Source organism: Lucilia sericata, unplaced genomic scaffold (genome assembly GCF_015586225.1).
Source record: "Lucilia sericata isolate MDLA Ls3-8-SP2 unplaced genomic scaffold, ASM1558622v1 Contig000006F_arrow, whole genome shotgun sequence".
Lineage (NCBI taxonomy): Eukaryota > Metazoa > Arthropoda > Insecta > Diptera > Calliphoridae > Lucilia > Lucilia sericata.
The window spans coordinates 848,499-867,104 of record NW_023994047.1 but is presented as its reverse complement, the minus strand read 5'-3'; the positions used below and the strand labels follow the sequence as shown (position 1 = coordinate 867,104).

Below are 18,606 nucleotides of genomic sequence, written 5' to 3'. Positions count from 1 at the left end.
ACATCATTAAAATAAATTTAAAATATAAATAAAAAACCCCAGGACAATATTTTTCACAATTTCTCTAACAGTAGTTTCCTTTTTATTTGTTAATGACATATTGTTAAATTTGACATGTTACAAAGTTATAATTCTAATTTAATAACATTAAATAAAAAACAGTATAAAAGAATTGTTGAAAAATTGTTATAATCAAGTTTTTGTTGTATCAAAGTGGAGAAGAAAGAGAGGAAGAAAGAAAATATATTGTAACTTTAATGTAACTAAGAGACACGTAAAATAGAAATTGCTCATAAATTTTGTAACTTTATATGTACAAGGTAGAAAAATTACTAACACTACCACTTCTACTTACTACGACTAACTACAAGTTACATGTATAGTCTATTAAATTAACACTAATACAGATACCTAACAACCGGAACCTATAACGAAGAATAGAATCAAAGGTATGGTGTAGTTATTTTAGCATTAAATGTAAAATGAACTGTTAAATTGTGAAAAGATAACCCAGCGAAATGTTAGATAATGAAAAATAAACAACAACTTAACAAAACATCATAAACAAAATTTCAAATTATTTTGGTATAAATGTCCTTTTTTGATACCAAATTATTCAACATAATGAAGAACATTTTTGGCAAATTGCATTCAGTTCTATTTTATAGTTTAGACAAAGATTTTTAAGGAGTTAAAGATACATTGCAGTAGAACCTTCCAATGACCAGGGATTTGTTTACTTAATGAGTAATTCTTAATATTCTACCGGTGTGATGTATCTGCCAAACTTATCATTGTGTTATTTCTCTGCAGTAAATTGGAAATTTGAGACAAATTCAAAAAGAAGAGCAGTCTAAACTAATTTCTTGCCTCAGCAATCAGAAACAACGCTAACAAGTACTTTGACAGAATAAATAATAAAAATCTAAGAAAATTTCAGGTAATTGAGAAAATTTTCTAGAGAACAACTTCAGCCGCAACAAAGTAACAACAAAATTTCAAATATAAACTCACACTCACGCAATATACTTAACAAACGCGTGACTAAAAGTTTAACATTACAAAGTAAATTTACAGCTATATTAAACAATACAATACTGACAAAAAATCAGCTAAATAATAAAAAGGCGACAATACTTCCTGCCTACCTGAGCCAAAACACCTCCCCCCTCAAAAAAAAAAACAACAACCTGAAGGCATTAACTAAAAAAGCAAGGGAGTGTAGAAACTTAAGCATTACTAAAGTAAGGCTATTTTTATGATCCTTAGCACATAAAATAACAAGTAATGTGTATATTAAATATAAAACATATTTGCTTTTGTTCTAAGAAATTCCCTTTTTCCCCAAAGGAAACTTTTTTTGTGTAAAGCCTCCAAGTAGTTGTAAAAAAGGGTAGTAAAATTATTTTAAAAAACATTCATATTTTTTTCTCCATTTTGCCTTCTTTTTTTTGACGTGTTGTGTTTTGCATAAAGCGTCAAAAATGTTAGTTGTTGTTGCCAAGGCAAATCTTAGGAGAATGTCTATAATCCAACCAAAAAAAAAAAGACTACAACAATTTTTTAAACGTTTATTAAGGAGTTAGCGGTAGTAAAAATGGCAGCAAAAAAAACATGAAAGTACTTGATTACGTTTTTTATATGCCTCTGCCATATGATGTTGATGATTATGAGGGGTTTTAAAGTTTTTTTTTTTAACAATATTTTATAGCTCATTGTAAAGAAAAGAAATCTAGTTGATGTTTATTTGTCTGCTTACATGTGGCAAAGGGATTTTGTTACATGAAAAGTAAATTAGAAAATTTAAAGTAGTTTTTTCTAAGTTTTAAATAGCTTTCATGCCCAAAATATACAAACAAAGTTATTAAAACTTACTTATATTATTCACTATTGTGTCAAGCTGTTGGATTGTAAAAATCAGCATAATCGCTTATCTAGTAAAAATTTTATAAACATAAATGTTAGACAAACTCATAAGGGATTGAGACTTTTAAGTGAAATCTCCTGCCTTTGTTGTAATTAGCTTAGTAAATCTTAACCTAAATTTTACTCTCCTCAACATGAAAAGCCAAAGACGTATGAGTATTTAAAATAGTCACAAAATATTAATCATACGTTATAAGCAATTAAGTAAATATAAGAAAATATCACTCATACGTTCAGCAATAAAGTCAAAAGAAAAAATATTACTTATACGTCCATTAACCTCCAGATTCATAAATGCTTAATAAAGTTATTGATGTTTTATTTTAGGAATTTTGTAAGGGTAATAAGCTTAATACACCCAAAAAACGATTAATATCTTTATGAATGCATGAATCACTCCTAAATCCTGCAAAGAAGTCAATAAGTAAAAAGTTATGTAAATTTAACACTTGTTGAATATGTGAATGAAATTTTGAATCAACAGGATTTTTGCTTCAGTTGGAAAGCATGGACAACTTTTAGCCTAACTTTTAAATAAATCCATCAAAAGGAAGATTAGCTTACATTCACCCTCTTCTCTGTCTTTTTGCTCTTCCTCCTTCCCTTTTAATTTTAATTAAATTTTTATGTTACTATTATTGTTTTCATATTATTAAGAGATTAATTTCTTTTAAATGTTTTGCGAATTAATAAGAAAATCGCCTCCCCTAGAAAAAAGGAGTTTTTTTTATAGCTCACTGTTGCTTTATTTAAACAAATAAAATTTTAAATTTTTATTTTTAACGAGAAACAGCATATTTATTTTTATACTGTGTTAAGCGCTCGATAATAAAAAAATTATGTTACAGACACAACATACATACCTACATACACAATAAAACTTAATTTAATTTTATTGTTGTGAGAGCAGCTATTAAAAAATTAATTTTTATTACACAAAATAAAACAATTTTATTTTTGGATTTAACAGGGAGTTAGAAAAATTCCCCCATAACACAGCAGCTGTTTAAAGAAGTTTTATTTTATTAATGAAGCGAAATTTTATGACTTGATGTATGATTTTTAAAGAATTTGTATTTAATGGTCATATAAAAAAGTTGTTATTACATTGTAAAAAGAATCGTATAAAAATTTGGAAAAAAAATATGGCAAAATTTTAAAGTTGAGATGTAATTTGAAATAAAGGACAGTGGACAGGATTTAATTTCAAAATAACAGATGCTTAAATATTTGCTTAAAAAAATCATTATAATTTGATACTATTTTTACATCTACATATGTATTTACATGGGCGTATGAGTAATATTTTTTTCAAAATAAACTCAAAATGTTAATCATACGTCATACAGAGAGGTTGTTCATTAACATCTTATGGATTTAATGCTAATCTAAAATATAGAAAGGTGATAATCTTACAAAAGATATACATTTAACCGTGCAAATAGATATCAATATGAACTGGAAGGTATTAAAAATTGTTATACAGACTCCAACCTTTTTTTACATTTCGTCAATAATCAAGAATTTTTCATAATTTCATTATTTTACATTTAGGTACTTGTACCATTTTATAATTTCGTAGGCGTATGAGTAACATGGTTTACAAATTTACATACTTCAAATATTAATCATACGTTTAGTAAGAAAATTCAAACGCTCAAATCTTACAAACTACTAAACAAATTGAAAAGTGATATTTACAAAAATTATTAAGAAAAACTTAAGCTTTTAGAAAATTATAATTTCAATATCCTTAGTATAATGTAATCTAAGCCATAAACTGTTAAACTTGACCATCGGAATTCATAACCATTACATATTTAAAAAGTACCTTATGCCAAAACATTTAAACAAATTGGACTACTATATATAGAAATTGTAAAGGAGGAGGAGATATGCTTGGCAAAAAAGTCAGTTGATTAAAATCTGAGCTACAAGATATCAATGTTAACTACATATTATCTGCCTTATTCATAAACATTTATCAAAGGTTTATAGAATAAATTTTATATGGAAATTTGATTTATAAACTTTTGATAAAAGTTTCCGAAAAAGACTTAAAAGGTGATTATATTTTTAAATTATTTTAAGTACATAAAATTAAAATTTTACTTTAAATTGAATGCATTTCTATCTCTGTATACATACATACGTATCGTATGCATGAATAACAAGTAAAACAACATCATTTCCTTCCTTCCGTTTAAGGGTTGATAGTTTAATGACATTTTTCTATTCGGTTTTTTTCCCCAGCTAAACGTTGATTTTTATATGATTTTTATGTAAGCTAAATAAAGTCAATAAATAAAACGAAAATAAAACTAAAATACAAAAAAAAAGTAAAACCCACCTTTAACCAAAACTTTTCACATACATATTATGATAACAGACACTTTTAAAAATAGCATAAACAAACACCCTCTCATAAAGCTAAACATATAAATAAAATAAAATAAAAATAAAATATAGTCTAACCTTAGGCGTTTATTAAATGTAACACACTCATACTTTTGCTTTAGCAGCAAAGTAAACTAAGCTAAACTAGTTGCTGTATGTTGGTATGTGACAATGTGTTGGCAATAATAACAAAAAAAAAATAAATAATATTATTTATATACTACAACAAAATTGTACTTACTACTACAACAACAACTAATATAACTAACACAATAAATGTTACGTTTTAATGATGTTTGTCTATAATATCGACCGCAACACAACAACAACAATAACAGTAATAAAAAAGTAAAAAAACAAGACGACCACCACGTAGTAGTAGTAGTAATAGGTACGTCCCGCTGCCAGTTAAACAAACACGAACTCACTCACTTACTTTTTTTTTTGTTTTTTGTTCAGACACTTTTGTTAGTTTGTTGTAAAAAGGAATATATTACAGCTCACACAATTACTATTACAGTTACTAGCAATACACTTACACACTAGCTCTCTAGAGTTACAAACGTTTAGTTTAGTTTGTTGGCTGTTTGGTTAGTTTATTTTCTTTTCCTTTGTTTAGGTAGTTCAATCAAATGACTTTGTATGTCGTCTCTGATTTTAGTTTCTAATGTTTATGATTCACTTTTATGACAGAAAGCCAATATTTAATATTAATTTAACCTATTTTTTTTCGCACACAACAACTAACGCTAGCGCATACAAAGGTTTATACACTCAGTATAAATTTGAATATTTTGTTTAAAACACTAACTTTTAATACAAGTTTATTGCACTTGCTAATAGTCGCCAGGGATTTTTTTTATGAAACAAACACTTTTTAATTTTTAGATTTTTTTTAAAGAAAATTTATTTTTTTGCTTACTTTTCATTACTTTATTTTGCAAAATTTCTATTATTTATGGATTTTTAATTATGATTACTTTTATATCATATATGTGTATGTATTGTTGTTTTATTATATATACATATTCATTAATTTATATGTATGTATATGTTTTTAAATGTGTGTGTTTTTTATTAAATATTGTCACGTTATTATTTTAGTTTTGTCCGCGTTATACTGTAGATAAATTTCAACTGTTGGGATATTTAAGCTTTAAAGATTTGTGTGCTGCCATCAGATTTTAGCTTTTGCCTTGTCTGATGTTTAAGCAAAACGTCAAGGAAATCTACAATAACAAAACAGCAACAACAGCATTGAGCAAAAAGAGTAGGGACTAGAAAGCTTTTCTATATAAACAACAATTGAGTAAATTTTAATGTTTGCCTTGATGCAAAGCATAATATAATAGTAACTCTCCTGAGAGAGAGAAAGAGCTAGGAAGAGAGAGTGTGATTAAGTAAGTAAGTAAATAAGAGAGTTATAAATAAAATAAACCTGTTAGGGGAACAAAGGAATTGAAACAAATGTTTATGAAACGAGAAACTGTAAATAAATATCAAAGTAAAATCATTACATTAAAGATTTATGCAAGGCGTATGAGTATTATTGTTATCTATGAAATATTTTGAAATATTAAGCATACGTATTAATGTTTCTTATCTCAGTGGGATTATTTTAAAATTTGCTACTATAGGCGTATGAGTGATTCTATTTGAACAATTTTGAACAATAATCATACGTAAAAACTTTCTGTTTATACAAAAAGCAGCTTTTTAAACATAAATTTTTTAAACTGAAAAATTTAAAACGGAATAAATTTTAAAAAATATTTTTTTGCTAATTTAAATTTTTAAAAATGTTAAAATTTTACAAGTTAATTTTACTGTAAAAACTGTTAAATTGAAAAAAATTAAAAAAAATACACATTAATTTGAAAAAAAATTTAAAATTAAAAAAAAAAAATTAAATTTAAATTTTCAAAAAAAAATTTAATATTACAAAATATTAAATTTTACAATACTAATAAGCTTTTTAATATTGTAAAATTTAATATTTTGTAATATTTATTTTTTTTGAAAATTTAAATTTTTAAAATTTTTTTTAAATTTTAAACATTAAAACTAATGTGGAAAAATATAAAAACATAGAAACATAACAATTGGTTAAAATTTTCAAAACAATTATTACTTTTAACTATTTCTTAATTTAGTTAAAAAAATTATAAAAAATATATTTGTTTTTAAAAATCTTATCAAACAATTTAGTTTAAGTTAAACAAAAAACTCATTTCCATTGTCCTGGAATTTTATTTCTCTTTCTAAACTAACTCATACAAACTTAATATGTTAATATGCAAATTTTCAAATTCATTTCACGGGTTTTGTTACTTAAGAAAAAGAACGTTACAATCAAATTATTAAGTTATAAATAAATTACCTCTAAAAAAAAAGACTTTTATGATACACAATACCAAACAAAAGCTTTATTATGCTCTTGTCTCTTAATTAAAGCTTTTCAATAAAAATCCTTAATAAAATAAAACTCTTAAAACTGATAACATAAATACACAAGCAATTACTTTTCTCTTAAAGAAAAAACAAACTCTCTTGTAATAAAAAGTAATAAAACATAAGTAATATTACTTATTGTTAAGAAAAATTTTATACAGAAAAAAAACTTAAGGCCTTAACACTTTGCCAGCAGCCAAAACAGCAGTGGCTTGTTATAAACATTGTGATCTAATAAACTTCAATAACAATCATAATAATAACTGTAATTTTAAAATCATTTAAAGCCGCTCTATACATACTCCCATTCCTTAGTTGTAAAGTCTGGTTATAAATAACGTCAACCTTGTTAACTAAATTGTTAAATACAAAAACTTAAACAACAAGTATTTTGGTAAACGAGCAGAAACGTCAAAAATCATTGTTTGCTGGTAAATATGTTTTGTTTTCTAACACACACACACATACTAATATAAAGAAATATGTATGTGTTACTTTTTTTATAAATTTTATATTTATATATAATGGAAGCTGGCAACATCATAATAATAACGAACAATGAAGCATATTTTAGGGCTTTTAACAAAAGCATTTATTTGCATATAAGTGCTTATAATGATAATGTACATATTTTCCGCACTCATTCGCTCTCACACCCACACTCATACATATGTTTGCCTTATTGTTCCCTTTATTTCTTGTTTTTTTTTTCATATAAAATTTAAATAAATTTGTTTTCGTAAATTTTTGTATTTTTTTTGCAGCAGCAGCTTTAAAGGCAAAAAAACACACAAACAGTTTGAGTTGTTGAGGTGACAGTATGATAAAGTTTCGTGTGCCTTAAGGGATTTAATAAAAAACAATGTTCTCTTGTACATCACAAGAGAAAAAAAACAAAAGGAAAAAAATTCTAACGGATAAAAACAATAACAAGCAGCAAAACATTGAAATGTTTGTATGACTTGTGAGCTACTGTTCAACTTCAAATTGTTGTTCTTATTATGCTGCACACGCCAACATAATTTTTTATTACCTTTTCAAGGAATATGTTTTCGTCTTTTTTTTTTTTGGGAAATTTATGTTTAGATGTTTTATATTAAATATTAGCCTTTTTTCCCAGCTTTCATGTCTTTTGTGTCGTTTTTTATACTTATTCACTCAGTTATAAAAATTAACAAATATTTACTTAAGATCTGTTAAAAACAAAAGCAACAAAATGATGGATATTTTGTTGGCAGCATAATGTTGAAATATTTAAAAAAAACGACAGCAATAACAAAATTGTGGTGGCAACAAAAAGGGAAACAAACAAATAATCCTGACTTTTAACGCTGAATATTAAATGAAAAGGAATATGACAAATTAAAATAAAATTAATTCTCTAAATGGGGCATACTTTTAGGAGCTTTTAAGGGAATATATTCTTTTCAGAAAACTAGAAAACTAAACTTTTTTTAATAATCTGTAAATTTTGCTTAAATTTTTTTAACAAAAATTGAAATTTTATTATTAAAGAAACCTTTTTCATGGGTTAATGCTTTTAAATTATAAAAATTGTTATTCATTAATGAAATTGTTTTAAAAAGGGCAAAAAAAAACAAAAATAAAAAAGCGAAAAGGTTCAGTTTCCCTGCCTACAAACAGAAACAAAAAATTAAAAAAAATTAATTAATTGAAATATGATCAACATGTTTACAGTTTTTCACGTTTTTTTATCACATGAATCCTGAAAAAAACAAGATAGATTTAACTTATTTAAAAAAAACAAGCTGCAGTAACTAGATAAATCAACTGCCAGCAACCTTTAACCCGCCTCATTATCTTTTTTATTATATTTATTAACATTGTCATTTATCGTTCATACTCATCCTCAACATCATCGTCAGCATCATCCTTCTCATAACAAAATATCAAAGTATGGGCTTAAGAACAAGTTGTAAACATATACAGCCATTGTTTTTTTGTTAAGACACCAAACATTTTTTTATATTCTCCACGTTTGGGCTTTATTTTTATTATATTATTGACATTTGCATTACCCTCAATTGACATTAAGACGGACAAATGATGAAGACACAGGGTAAACATAGTGATGAACAGAAACCAGTCATAATATGACAAGAAAATTGAGCAGCAGTTGAGAGGCAAAGTAAAGAAAACTGAAAATCCCAGTAAAAGTCTATTACTTGTCTTCAGTTCAAAATAAATTGTAATATTCATCCTTAAGATACATAATAAATATGCATAAAGAAAAAAAAAAAATGCAAAAACAAAAAGAACAATAAGAGCAAAAATATTTAAAAAGGATATTTTTTGTTATAGTCATGATGAGTGTGTCTGAAAAAAAAGTATTATATTATGAGAAGGACATAATGAAAGCATACAACACAAACTTATTTTGCAATTTTACATTTAAGAGTAAATAAAGTTATTGTATGTATGTGTGTGTATCTATCTATGTATATGTAGTAAATGTGTAAAATAAGATGATGTTGAAGAACTTAATTTCCGCACAATTAAATCGTAACAAAAGATTTCTTCGGTCTTTTGTCTTATACTTTGGTTTGTTGCATACATTGTTGGTTTTCTCTATTCAATTAAATTTCTGTTTTTTACACATTATTATAACAACCCCCGAAAAAACGCACAGAAAATGTTAAAAAAGTTAAAAAAAATCTGCCAAAGCAATTGTAGAAATTTTGCATAATATTTCAATTACTTGTTTAGAGTACATGACAGGGCATGTTCATTGGTTGGTTTTCTTTTTTTTCTTAAATACATACAAACATATTTGTTACTATTTTCCTCAACCAGTGTTTGGTGGCATGTGGTGGTCGTTAAATTAAATGTGGAAAACTCAAACTGTCTGTCAGCCTAACTGACAGTTAGTTTGTCAGTCCGTTAGTCATTCAGAGAGCGTAACAGACATTATTTATCAACATTTAACCATTAACGAATTGCCAAGCCATTCATTTGCGTATGACAAAGACAGTGTTTCTGTTTTATTTACTTGTTTTCTGTTCTGTGATTTTTTTGTTTGTTTGTTTGTGTCTTTCCGTTGATTAAAGCAAATGAAATTGTTCGGAAATAATAGTTTTGCCTAATTTTTGGTCATTTAACCCTACAAGTAGTTAAAAATAAAATTTAAAAAATTAAACATATTGTTTCTATTTCAAATGGGAATGAATAACATTATATTGTTGGCAAGTAGCAACAGTTGGTGGCGGTATTCAAAAAGGGGATTATTTTGTAGGCGTTTTGTTAAATCTTTGTTTGAAAATGTTAACAACCTTTCTATTGCTGTAAATTTCTTGAATAAATTACTACCGTACTAAGTGTATTATATACGAAATTTTTTACTATTAATATAATAATATTGTTTTTGTTTAAAATATACATATTCAGCTAGCTGAATAGGCAAACAACTTTAATATTATGTTTTTAGACCTAATAAATTATAAAAATTTTTTTGTTTTCAAACTGTTATTCAGCTAGCTGAATATAAAGAAAACAAAATATTTATTTAGCAAAGTATTTATGAATGCGTATTAAAAACTGCTAATTCAGCTAGCTGAATATTAGAAAAGTTGTTTTATGAGCTAGCTGAATATAAGTAAAACCCAGTATAACTATTAATAAACCAAGCAAGTCAAGAGTTTTGGTTAATTAACAATAATTCAGCAGCTGAATATGTTGAAAAACTTTAAACTTACTTTACTTAAAGTCAAAAATCATTAAAATTAGATTCAAAGTGGTGATTCAGCTAGCTGAATTAAACAAATTCTCTGTTTAGGTGTTAAAAATGTGATAAAATAAGAATTTTGTTAAAACTCTTTAATTAAGCTAGCTGAATGTGATAAAAAGTTTAAACTAAAGTTGTAAAGCGCACAAATTTATGAAAATTCATTTTAAAATATAAATTCAGCTAGCTGAATATTATAAATGTCTATGTAAAAGTTACATAATTCAGCTAGCTGAATTAGCCAAATACTCTGTTTAGGTGTTAAAAATGTGATAAAATAAGAATATTGTTAAAACTCTTTAATTAGGCTAACTGAATGTTATAAAAAGTTTGAACTAAAGTTGTAAAGCGAACGAATTTATGAAAATTTATTTTAAAATATAAATTCAGCTAGCTGAATATGATAAAAAGTGTATGTAAAAGTTGATAAGCTGATAAAATGCCAATATTGATCTGTTAATAATTCTTTAAGTTATAGAATCTAAAGCTTTTTCAGCGCTTTAAGATAAATATTATAAAAATATTTAAAACTTGAACTCTAACCTAATATGAATAGTTTTGAAAAACACGCTCATTTTTAAAGTTTTGTTAAAAGCATAACCTCTTTTCACCATTTACAACTTTCCACAAAGTTTTAAAATATTCATTTTCATTTCCAACCATTGTATCGGTTAAACTTTTAATCCTGCTTTCACGCATAAATTGAAAAATATTGTCTTTTTTTATTTCACAAGTATTTTTAATAAATGTTTCTCCTTTTAAACCTTTAAACTAAATTCGTATTATAAAAAAAGTGTTGTATACAATGAATTGGTTATTTGATCATGACAACAATATTTTTCCTCTATTGTGAATTGTTTTGTATATATATATATATATTTTTTCACCTACATTTATATGGTTTATGCGTTGGTATTTATGGGTTTATTAAACCCTGCAGTTAGGGAATGATGTCCCGGAATAACAATCGCACTTTTTTAAGTAAAATTTAATTAACAGTAGTTTATTTCTGCTGGGCTCATAGTCTAATCTATAGGATTCTTCATATAGACTAGTCCTTAGACTAGTCAAATCCGTAGACTATTCTATAGACTAGTCCGTAGGCTAGACCATAACCTAGTTCATAGACTACTCCATAGACTACTCAGAATAGTTCAGAAATAATATAAGGTATACTTTCCCTTGATTACTTAGGAATGCTTAGAAACTATTCAGTTTCACTCAGCATTTCTCGGGAAGACTTAAAATGATTCCAAAAAAATGAACGAATTCTATTCAACCACTTCTTCAACAAAATTTCTGGAATACATTGACTCCCTTTAAAGATGCTGGGATATTTTCCTTCCATATACACATGTGTATAAATACCTTGAAAGCAAATCCTTGTTTTAATCTTTAACAGCAGCTGCTGGCAATTTTTATTTTCACTTTGATATTCAACCCATTCATTTATGGTTTCACAAAACGTTAATTTCGAAATAAAGTCATCATAAAAAAACCATACTCTCATACAGAAACAAAGAAAAAAATAACAACATATGTATGTGTATATGTCCTATACACGCATTTTAAACTTAGTTAGGTATGCATGTGTAGCTGTTATACAAAGTATGTGTGCATTTGTTGAAAAAGAGCAACAATGTTGTCTGCTGCAACAAATAACCGATATTGTACTTTCAATAATAGTAGTCGTATGAAAAAAACAAACTGAAATGTGAAAACTTTATTTCACTTTTTTCCCAGGTCCTTGGCATACAGGCAGGCAGGCGAAGCAAGGCACTCTCAAACGCAGCTAGAATCTCGCACATACAGCCTAGTATACTGTCTTTCTCCATCCGTCTCTCCACCCTTCTCTGGCTGCCAGTGAACTGTCATTTCAGTTTAAACTTTGTTGTTGAAACATTCATTTTAATTTTTTCTATTTTGCTCTGTTTTGTTTTTCAGTTTTATGTTTTACTACTCGTCTCTTGTTGTTTTTTATTACTTTTTGTTTGTGCCACATCTAGCCAAGGTTCCTATAGAAATGTTTCCTGTTTTTTTTTTTTTTGCATTTTATGCATTTTTTCCTTGTGCTCTTAATCGTACAATTCTATGGCTATAAACTCATTTGTTGCTAAATGTGTGAATGTGTGTGTGGGTTTTGTAGGTGGCGGTGTTGTTAAGGACAATATTGTTAGTATTGGTGTTGTTATTGGTGTAGTAGGTGTTACTAGTGGATAAATGTATTGGTGTTGTGTTTTTGTTGGCTACATGCTATTCAAACATTTGAAACTCTGCTTTATATAGTGTTGCAACAAGTTGTTTAGTTTATTTTTTCTCTCTCTGCCACTTGGCAAATGCTTTTATGATTACAATTTGCAAAAATATAAAGCCAGTTTAAAAACTCTTATATGTATATTTTTTCCTTCGTTCCCTAAAGCTAGAAGTTTAAGTAAAACGGATGTAAAACAAGATTTGAGTTTCTATACCAATTTTTTTCCATATTTGAAAGAAGATTAGCAATTTCTTATTTTGTAAGATTTTTTAATTACAAAAATTTAGCCAATGTTAATAAACTTTGTAGGCTTTTCCCAATCTTTTGCTAATATCCTGCTTAAAACTTTATCTGTTTGCTTTTATAACTTATAAGTAAAGTCTAACACATGCTCTTTTTTTTAACACATTACAAGCTCCACTGACTTTAAATATGTATATAAAAGAATTTTAAGAAATAAATCGTAAATGAACAAGTCACAAAATTTAAAAGTAAAAAAAAAACTTTTCTGGCTAATATTGTTTAGCTTAAGGGTCCTAATATGTTTAGCTGTCCCTCTGTCTTTCTTATATGTAATATATTACAAGTATAAAGTAAAAAAAGGAGCCAATTTAATGACAAAAATAAACTCACAAAAGTATCCCTAAATTAGTAACATTATTATTAACAACAACAATGACCTCGAAAAGGAACAAATATCCTACTTATACACACATAAAAAAACACTAACAAAATTTACTTGAAAAAACTTTGGCTATCCAGGCAATCTTCTAAATTAACAAGATGAAAAGATTAAACGGCAAGAACGGCTCAACTGGGTTTATAATATGTAATTGCTAGAAATGAATTGAAAAGTTAGAATTCAGCTAGCTGCATTCATACTAGTAATAAAGGTTTTAAATTAAGACATTGTTTAAATAATTCTAATTTTGCTATACTTTGATAAATAAAATTAATTCTAAAAATAGCTTTCAAATTCTGATTCAGCTAGCTGAATTTAAAAAAAAAAAAAATAATTTTTTAATGATCTTAACGTTTCTAATTTGAGATTTTATATAAAAAATATTAATTCAGCTAGCTGAATAGGCAACAAACTTAAGCCTTTCATTGTGAAATATAATAAATAACTAACATTTATTTAACAATTCTTATTCAGCTAACTAGAATATTCTAAAAAAATAAAATATATTTTAAAATTATCTAAAGGCTGTAAATTTATGATTTTGTATAAAAAATACTAATTCAGCTAGCTGAATAGGCAAAAAACTGTAGCCTTTCAATGTAAAATATAAAAATTACCAGCAATTATTTAACAAGTCTTATTCAGCTAACTAAAATATTATAAAAGATGTTATATGTATTGTTTAACGCGAATGGTGAATATTTATTGATTTTTTGATGTTTATTCAGCTAGCTGTATATGAGAAAGTACTGCTCAAGTACATATTAACAGACGTAAGAAATCAATACTGTGGCTTCATTATAAATAATACAGCTTAAACATAATATTTTCAAAAACTTATTTAAAAAATGCTAATTCAGCTAGCTGAAAATGAAAAAAGTTTGTTTAAAAATTAATAATGTTTGACTTTAAGAAACTAAACTTAGAAATTCAAATTCAGCTAGCTGAATATAATAATTTTTTTGTAAGCAAGTTATTTAAGTTAAAAATTTGTTAAATTTGGGTTTAAAATTCAAATTTATGTAGCTGAATATAGCAAAAAATGTGTAAATTAAACTTTATATTAAAAAAATGTTTAAATTTATTAAAAAAAAAACTTATTCACCTAGCTGAATATAATAAAAAGTTTGTTAAAAAGTTAATAATGTTTAAATCTAATAAAATAAATTTAAAAATTCAAATTCAGCTAGCTGAACATGATAAATTTTTCATAAACAAGTTATTTAAGTTAAAAATTTATAAAATTTGGTTTTAAAATGCAAATTTATATAGCTGAATATAGCAAAAAATGTGTAAATTAAACTTTAAATAAAAAAATACTTAAATTTATTTTAAAAAAATCTAATTCAGTTAGCAGTTTTCAATTATTAAGCTAACTTATTATTACTTTTCTTAATTCAAATTAGTTTTGACATTTTTTTATTTTTTTACAGCTAAAACATCAATAATGTGAAAGAAGATACTATAATACTGAAATTCTTGCCAGCCAGATTTTATTATGTTACCAACTTGATATGAAAATGGAATTACCTTTGCTGGTGAGTAGTGTACAAGTTTGAAGTGTTAGTTTTTATGTCAGGAAATTAAATTTAAAGTATCTTTAAAATTACAATCACAATATTAGTGATTAAAATTTAAAGGCAGTCAAAGTGATAGGGTAAGGAGCAGCTAGAAGGTAACTGACAAGTGACGTAATTAGATCTAAAGAGGTTCTTGTTCCAAAAGAACATTTTCTTTAAAGGGGAATTAAAACTTAAGCGTGATCCAGCACTAACCTGTATTGTCTTCTTCGATAGCTATCGCTACCTTGCTTGCCAGCGAATATAATAACTTAAGTGCTAATAAAAATTAAAAATAACAACTTGTATAAATTGGCTTATGCGAATTTTATTTTTCGAAGTCTTAAAAAGCAAATTTTATTACCAAAAAAAGTAACTATAAATTTTAGTTGCTCTGACTTAAACTTACACAAACTTTAAGTACTTGTCAATTTCTTTATTTGTTTGTTATACATACTTATGACGTCAAACTATTACTTACGTAGGAAAACAAGGTGGTTTAATATGTAATACTAAACATCTTTTAAACACGAGGGTCGTGTGCTTAATTTGAACAAATTTTATGCCTACAAATCCTTAAATATCTAGAAAGCTTAATAATTTGTTCTTATTATTTAAAGCTAATACAACCCTCGTTTTTTTATATATTTTAACATTTCGTTTGACAATTTTGCTGTTGGCTCATCAGCAAATAGCAAAAAAAAATTGGTTATAAAGAACAACAATCAATTAATTATATTAACACTAATTGTAATCAACAGGTATTTGCACGAACACGAAAACAGACACATAATATTAATAACAACAATAATAATAATAATGTGAAAACAAAAACAATATAATTATTTGCTTTTTTATCAATAAAATAACATTGAAAATAAACAGACGCACAAACTCACGTATGACGTTATAAAATTTATGTTTGGTAACCAAGAGCTACACAATTGTATCTAGACAAACATTTTTAGTTTGCTTTTGTTTTATAGGCAATTATTTAGATTAGTGTTTAGCGGCAAAGAGAACATGCCATATTTAGGTGTTTTGCAGCAGAGGTGGCAAAACAATAACTTGTCCCTTAAACTGAAAGTTTGAAATTATCGGTTATTTTTGGTTATGCTTATAATTGTTTAGGATTATTATGCACCCCTAGATAACATAACTTGACAATGTTTAAACTGCACTTTTACACACTTAAGCAAGTGAGAGCTAACGAAAGATTTCGCTCTTCTTAAAAGATTTGTATGAGAGGTCCTTAGACAGGCTCTTGTTTCAGGATAAATACTAAGTCTGTGATTTTTTGTTGTTGTTTTTTTCGATTTTTTAGCAAACTTTGTTGTTTTATATAAAGCTCACTCATACTATTACATATATCAAAGCTCTTTATTTTAAATGCTTCTTATTTTTCCAACAACAATTGATTATTTTAGTATTTATTTTGCTATATTTTCATCGATTTACGTTTATTTAATTTAAATTATCAATGCTCGTTGTAATAAGATTATTTTTGCTGTTATTGCCTATTAAACAGCAAAACACTCATCAGATTATTTGCCTAATTCAACTTTATTTTTATTATTATTATTAAATACTTAACAAGTGCATTATTATCAGTAATAAAAACAAAATTAAATAAATAATTTACTTAATTAAAATGAATTTTAAACTAAAAATTCACCACTGAAACTGCGAAAATGTTTAAAATAATAATAATAATAATGGTCAAAAAATACTGAAACGTCCACGTTTATGCATAATTTCAAGTTTATGGCAAAAAAAAATTTACTAACAATTCATACATGAAAATTTTGTAAATGCAAGTCAGGTGTCTAAAAAGCTTCAAAACACACACGGAGACATTTGCTTAGGTGATAATGACATTAAGATTTGAATAAGTTTTTTTTTTTTAATTTTCAAAGTCTATGAATGAGTTTGCTGACTGACTGACGTTTTATTGTATTGTGTTTGTGTGTATGTGTGAATTTTATGATCAAATAGACACATCGTTACCAACTTAACTGAACTTAAGTTAACTAAGTATATCAGTTCATTGTTAGATTTATTGGTTTTTGATTTGTTTTGCTTTTTTTCATTTTGTTTAAAGTATTTAAAGATTTTTTTATGAAATAAGCGTTTAATAGTAGCGCTTTTTATAAGTGTCACTTTTAATGAGGGCCATAAAACTTGAAACACACAAAATGATTGATGAATACCAAATTACTTATCTATACAGTTAAAGTATTGTTGTCGCTGTGTTTTTTCCTATTGTATTAAGTATTTTTTGCAAATTAAATAAAAAAAATTGATTTAACAGTGATGTCAACAAATTGCCAAGAATTGGCAGAAAACAAATTTTAAATACTTAACAACAAAAACTAACAATTGTTTAAAAAGGGTCGATCTTCTACATGTTAACTATTTTATATACATACATACTAAAATACGCATGTATTGCTAGAAAAATACATTTAAGTTTATTTGTACTTGTATCAATTTGATTTAATTTAATTGAAACTCATTTAAGGCACTCACACGCATTTAGTCTATAGCAGCAGTCTCAAACAATGAAGAGAAAATATACTATATACAAAATCAGAACACCAGACTGTTAAACCTCAAATCGCAAATTAAAGATAAAGTAGGCATACAGAAAAAAATAAATAAATAAAAATCTCAAACATAAAAGATACAAATGTAACTATTTGTGTGCATAAACCACACACGCCACAGGGTGGCGACAAATAATTGAGAACAAAAACATTTAATTTAAAGAACTATAATTTAGTCTATTGTCGAAACTATTATAGTTTAGGCTATTGTCTAGTCTTTTGTCTTCTTTATTGTCTATAGTTTTAATTATAGTTATATACTATTTATACTCTTCCGTCTAGTCTATAATCTGGCCTATATTATAGTCCAAAGTCTGTACCATATTCTAGTCAATAATCTGGATAATAGTCTAGACTAATTTACAATCTGTAATAAAATTTATTATATAGTCTAGTCTGTAGTCTGGATTGTAGTCTAGTATATAGGCTAGTCTATATTCTGGACTATAATCTATTCCATAGTCTGGACAATAATTTATTTTGTAATCTGGACTATATTCCGGGATATAGTTTAGTCTACTGTCAAGACTATAGTCTAGTCCACAGTCTGGACTATAGTCTACTCTTTAGTCTAGACTATAGTCTACTCTATAGTTTGGACTATATTCTGGTCTATAGTAGATTCTATAGTGTGGACTATATACTAGTCAATAATCTGGACTATAATCTAGTATATAGTGTGGATTATATTCCAGTCAATAATCTGGACTATTACCTAGTCTATAGTCTATGGACTATGATCTAGTCTATAGTCGGACTATAGTCTAGTCTATAGTCTGGACTATAATCTAGTCTATAGTCTGGACTATAATCTAGTCTATAGTCTGGACTATAGTCTTGTCTATAGTCTGGACTATAGTCTAGTCTATAGTCTGGACTATAGTCTAGTCTATAGTCTGAACTATAATCTTGTCTATAGTAGAGATGGTCTAAACAGTAGTCTAGTCTACAGTCCAGAAAATCTGGACCATAATCTAGTATATAGTCAT

General features: G+C 26.3%; 1 protein-coding gene and 1 long non-coding RNA gene across 2 annotated transcripts in view; one reads left to right on the top strand and one right to left on the bottom strand.

Annotated features, from left to right (window-relative positions):
• The window catches only part of LOC119602341, a 195,030-nt gene that overhangs the window by 158,140 nt on the left and 18,284 nt on the right, over positions 1-18,606 (top strand). Inside the window, exon 5 of the long non-coding RNA XR_005231334.1 lies at positions 14,886-14,990. This is a non-coding gene — a long non-coding RNA (uncharacterized LOC119602341). The remainder of the gene's footprint in view (positions 1-14,885; positions 14,991-18,606) is intronic.
• LOC119602269 (high affinity cGMP-specific 3',5'-cyclic phosphodiesterase 9A) overlaps positions 1-18,606 on the bottom strand; it is a 130,552-nt gene that overhangs the window by 93,708 nt on the left and 18,238 nt on the right. The gene's annotated exons all lie outside the window — the stretch shown is intronic.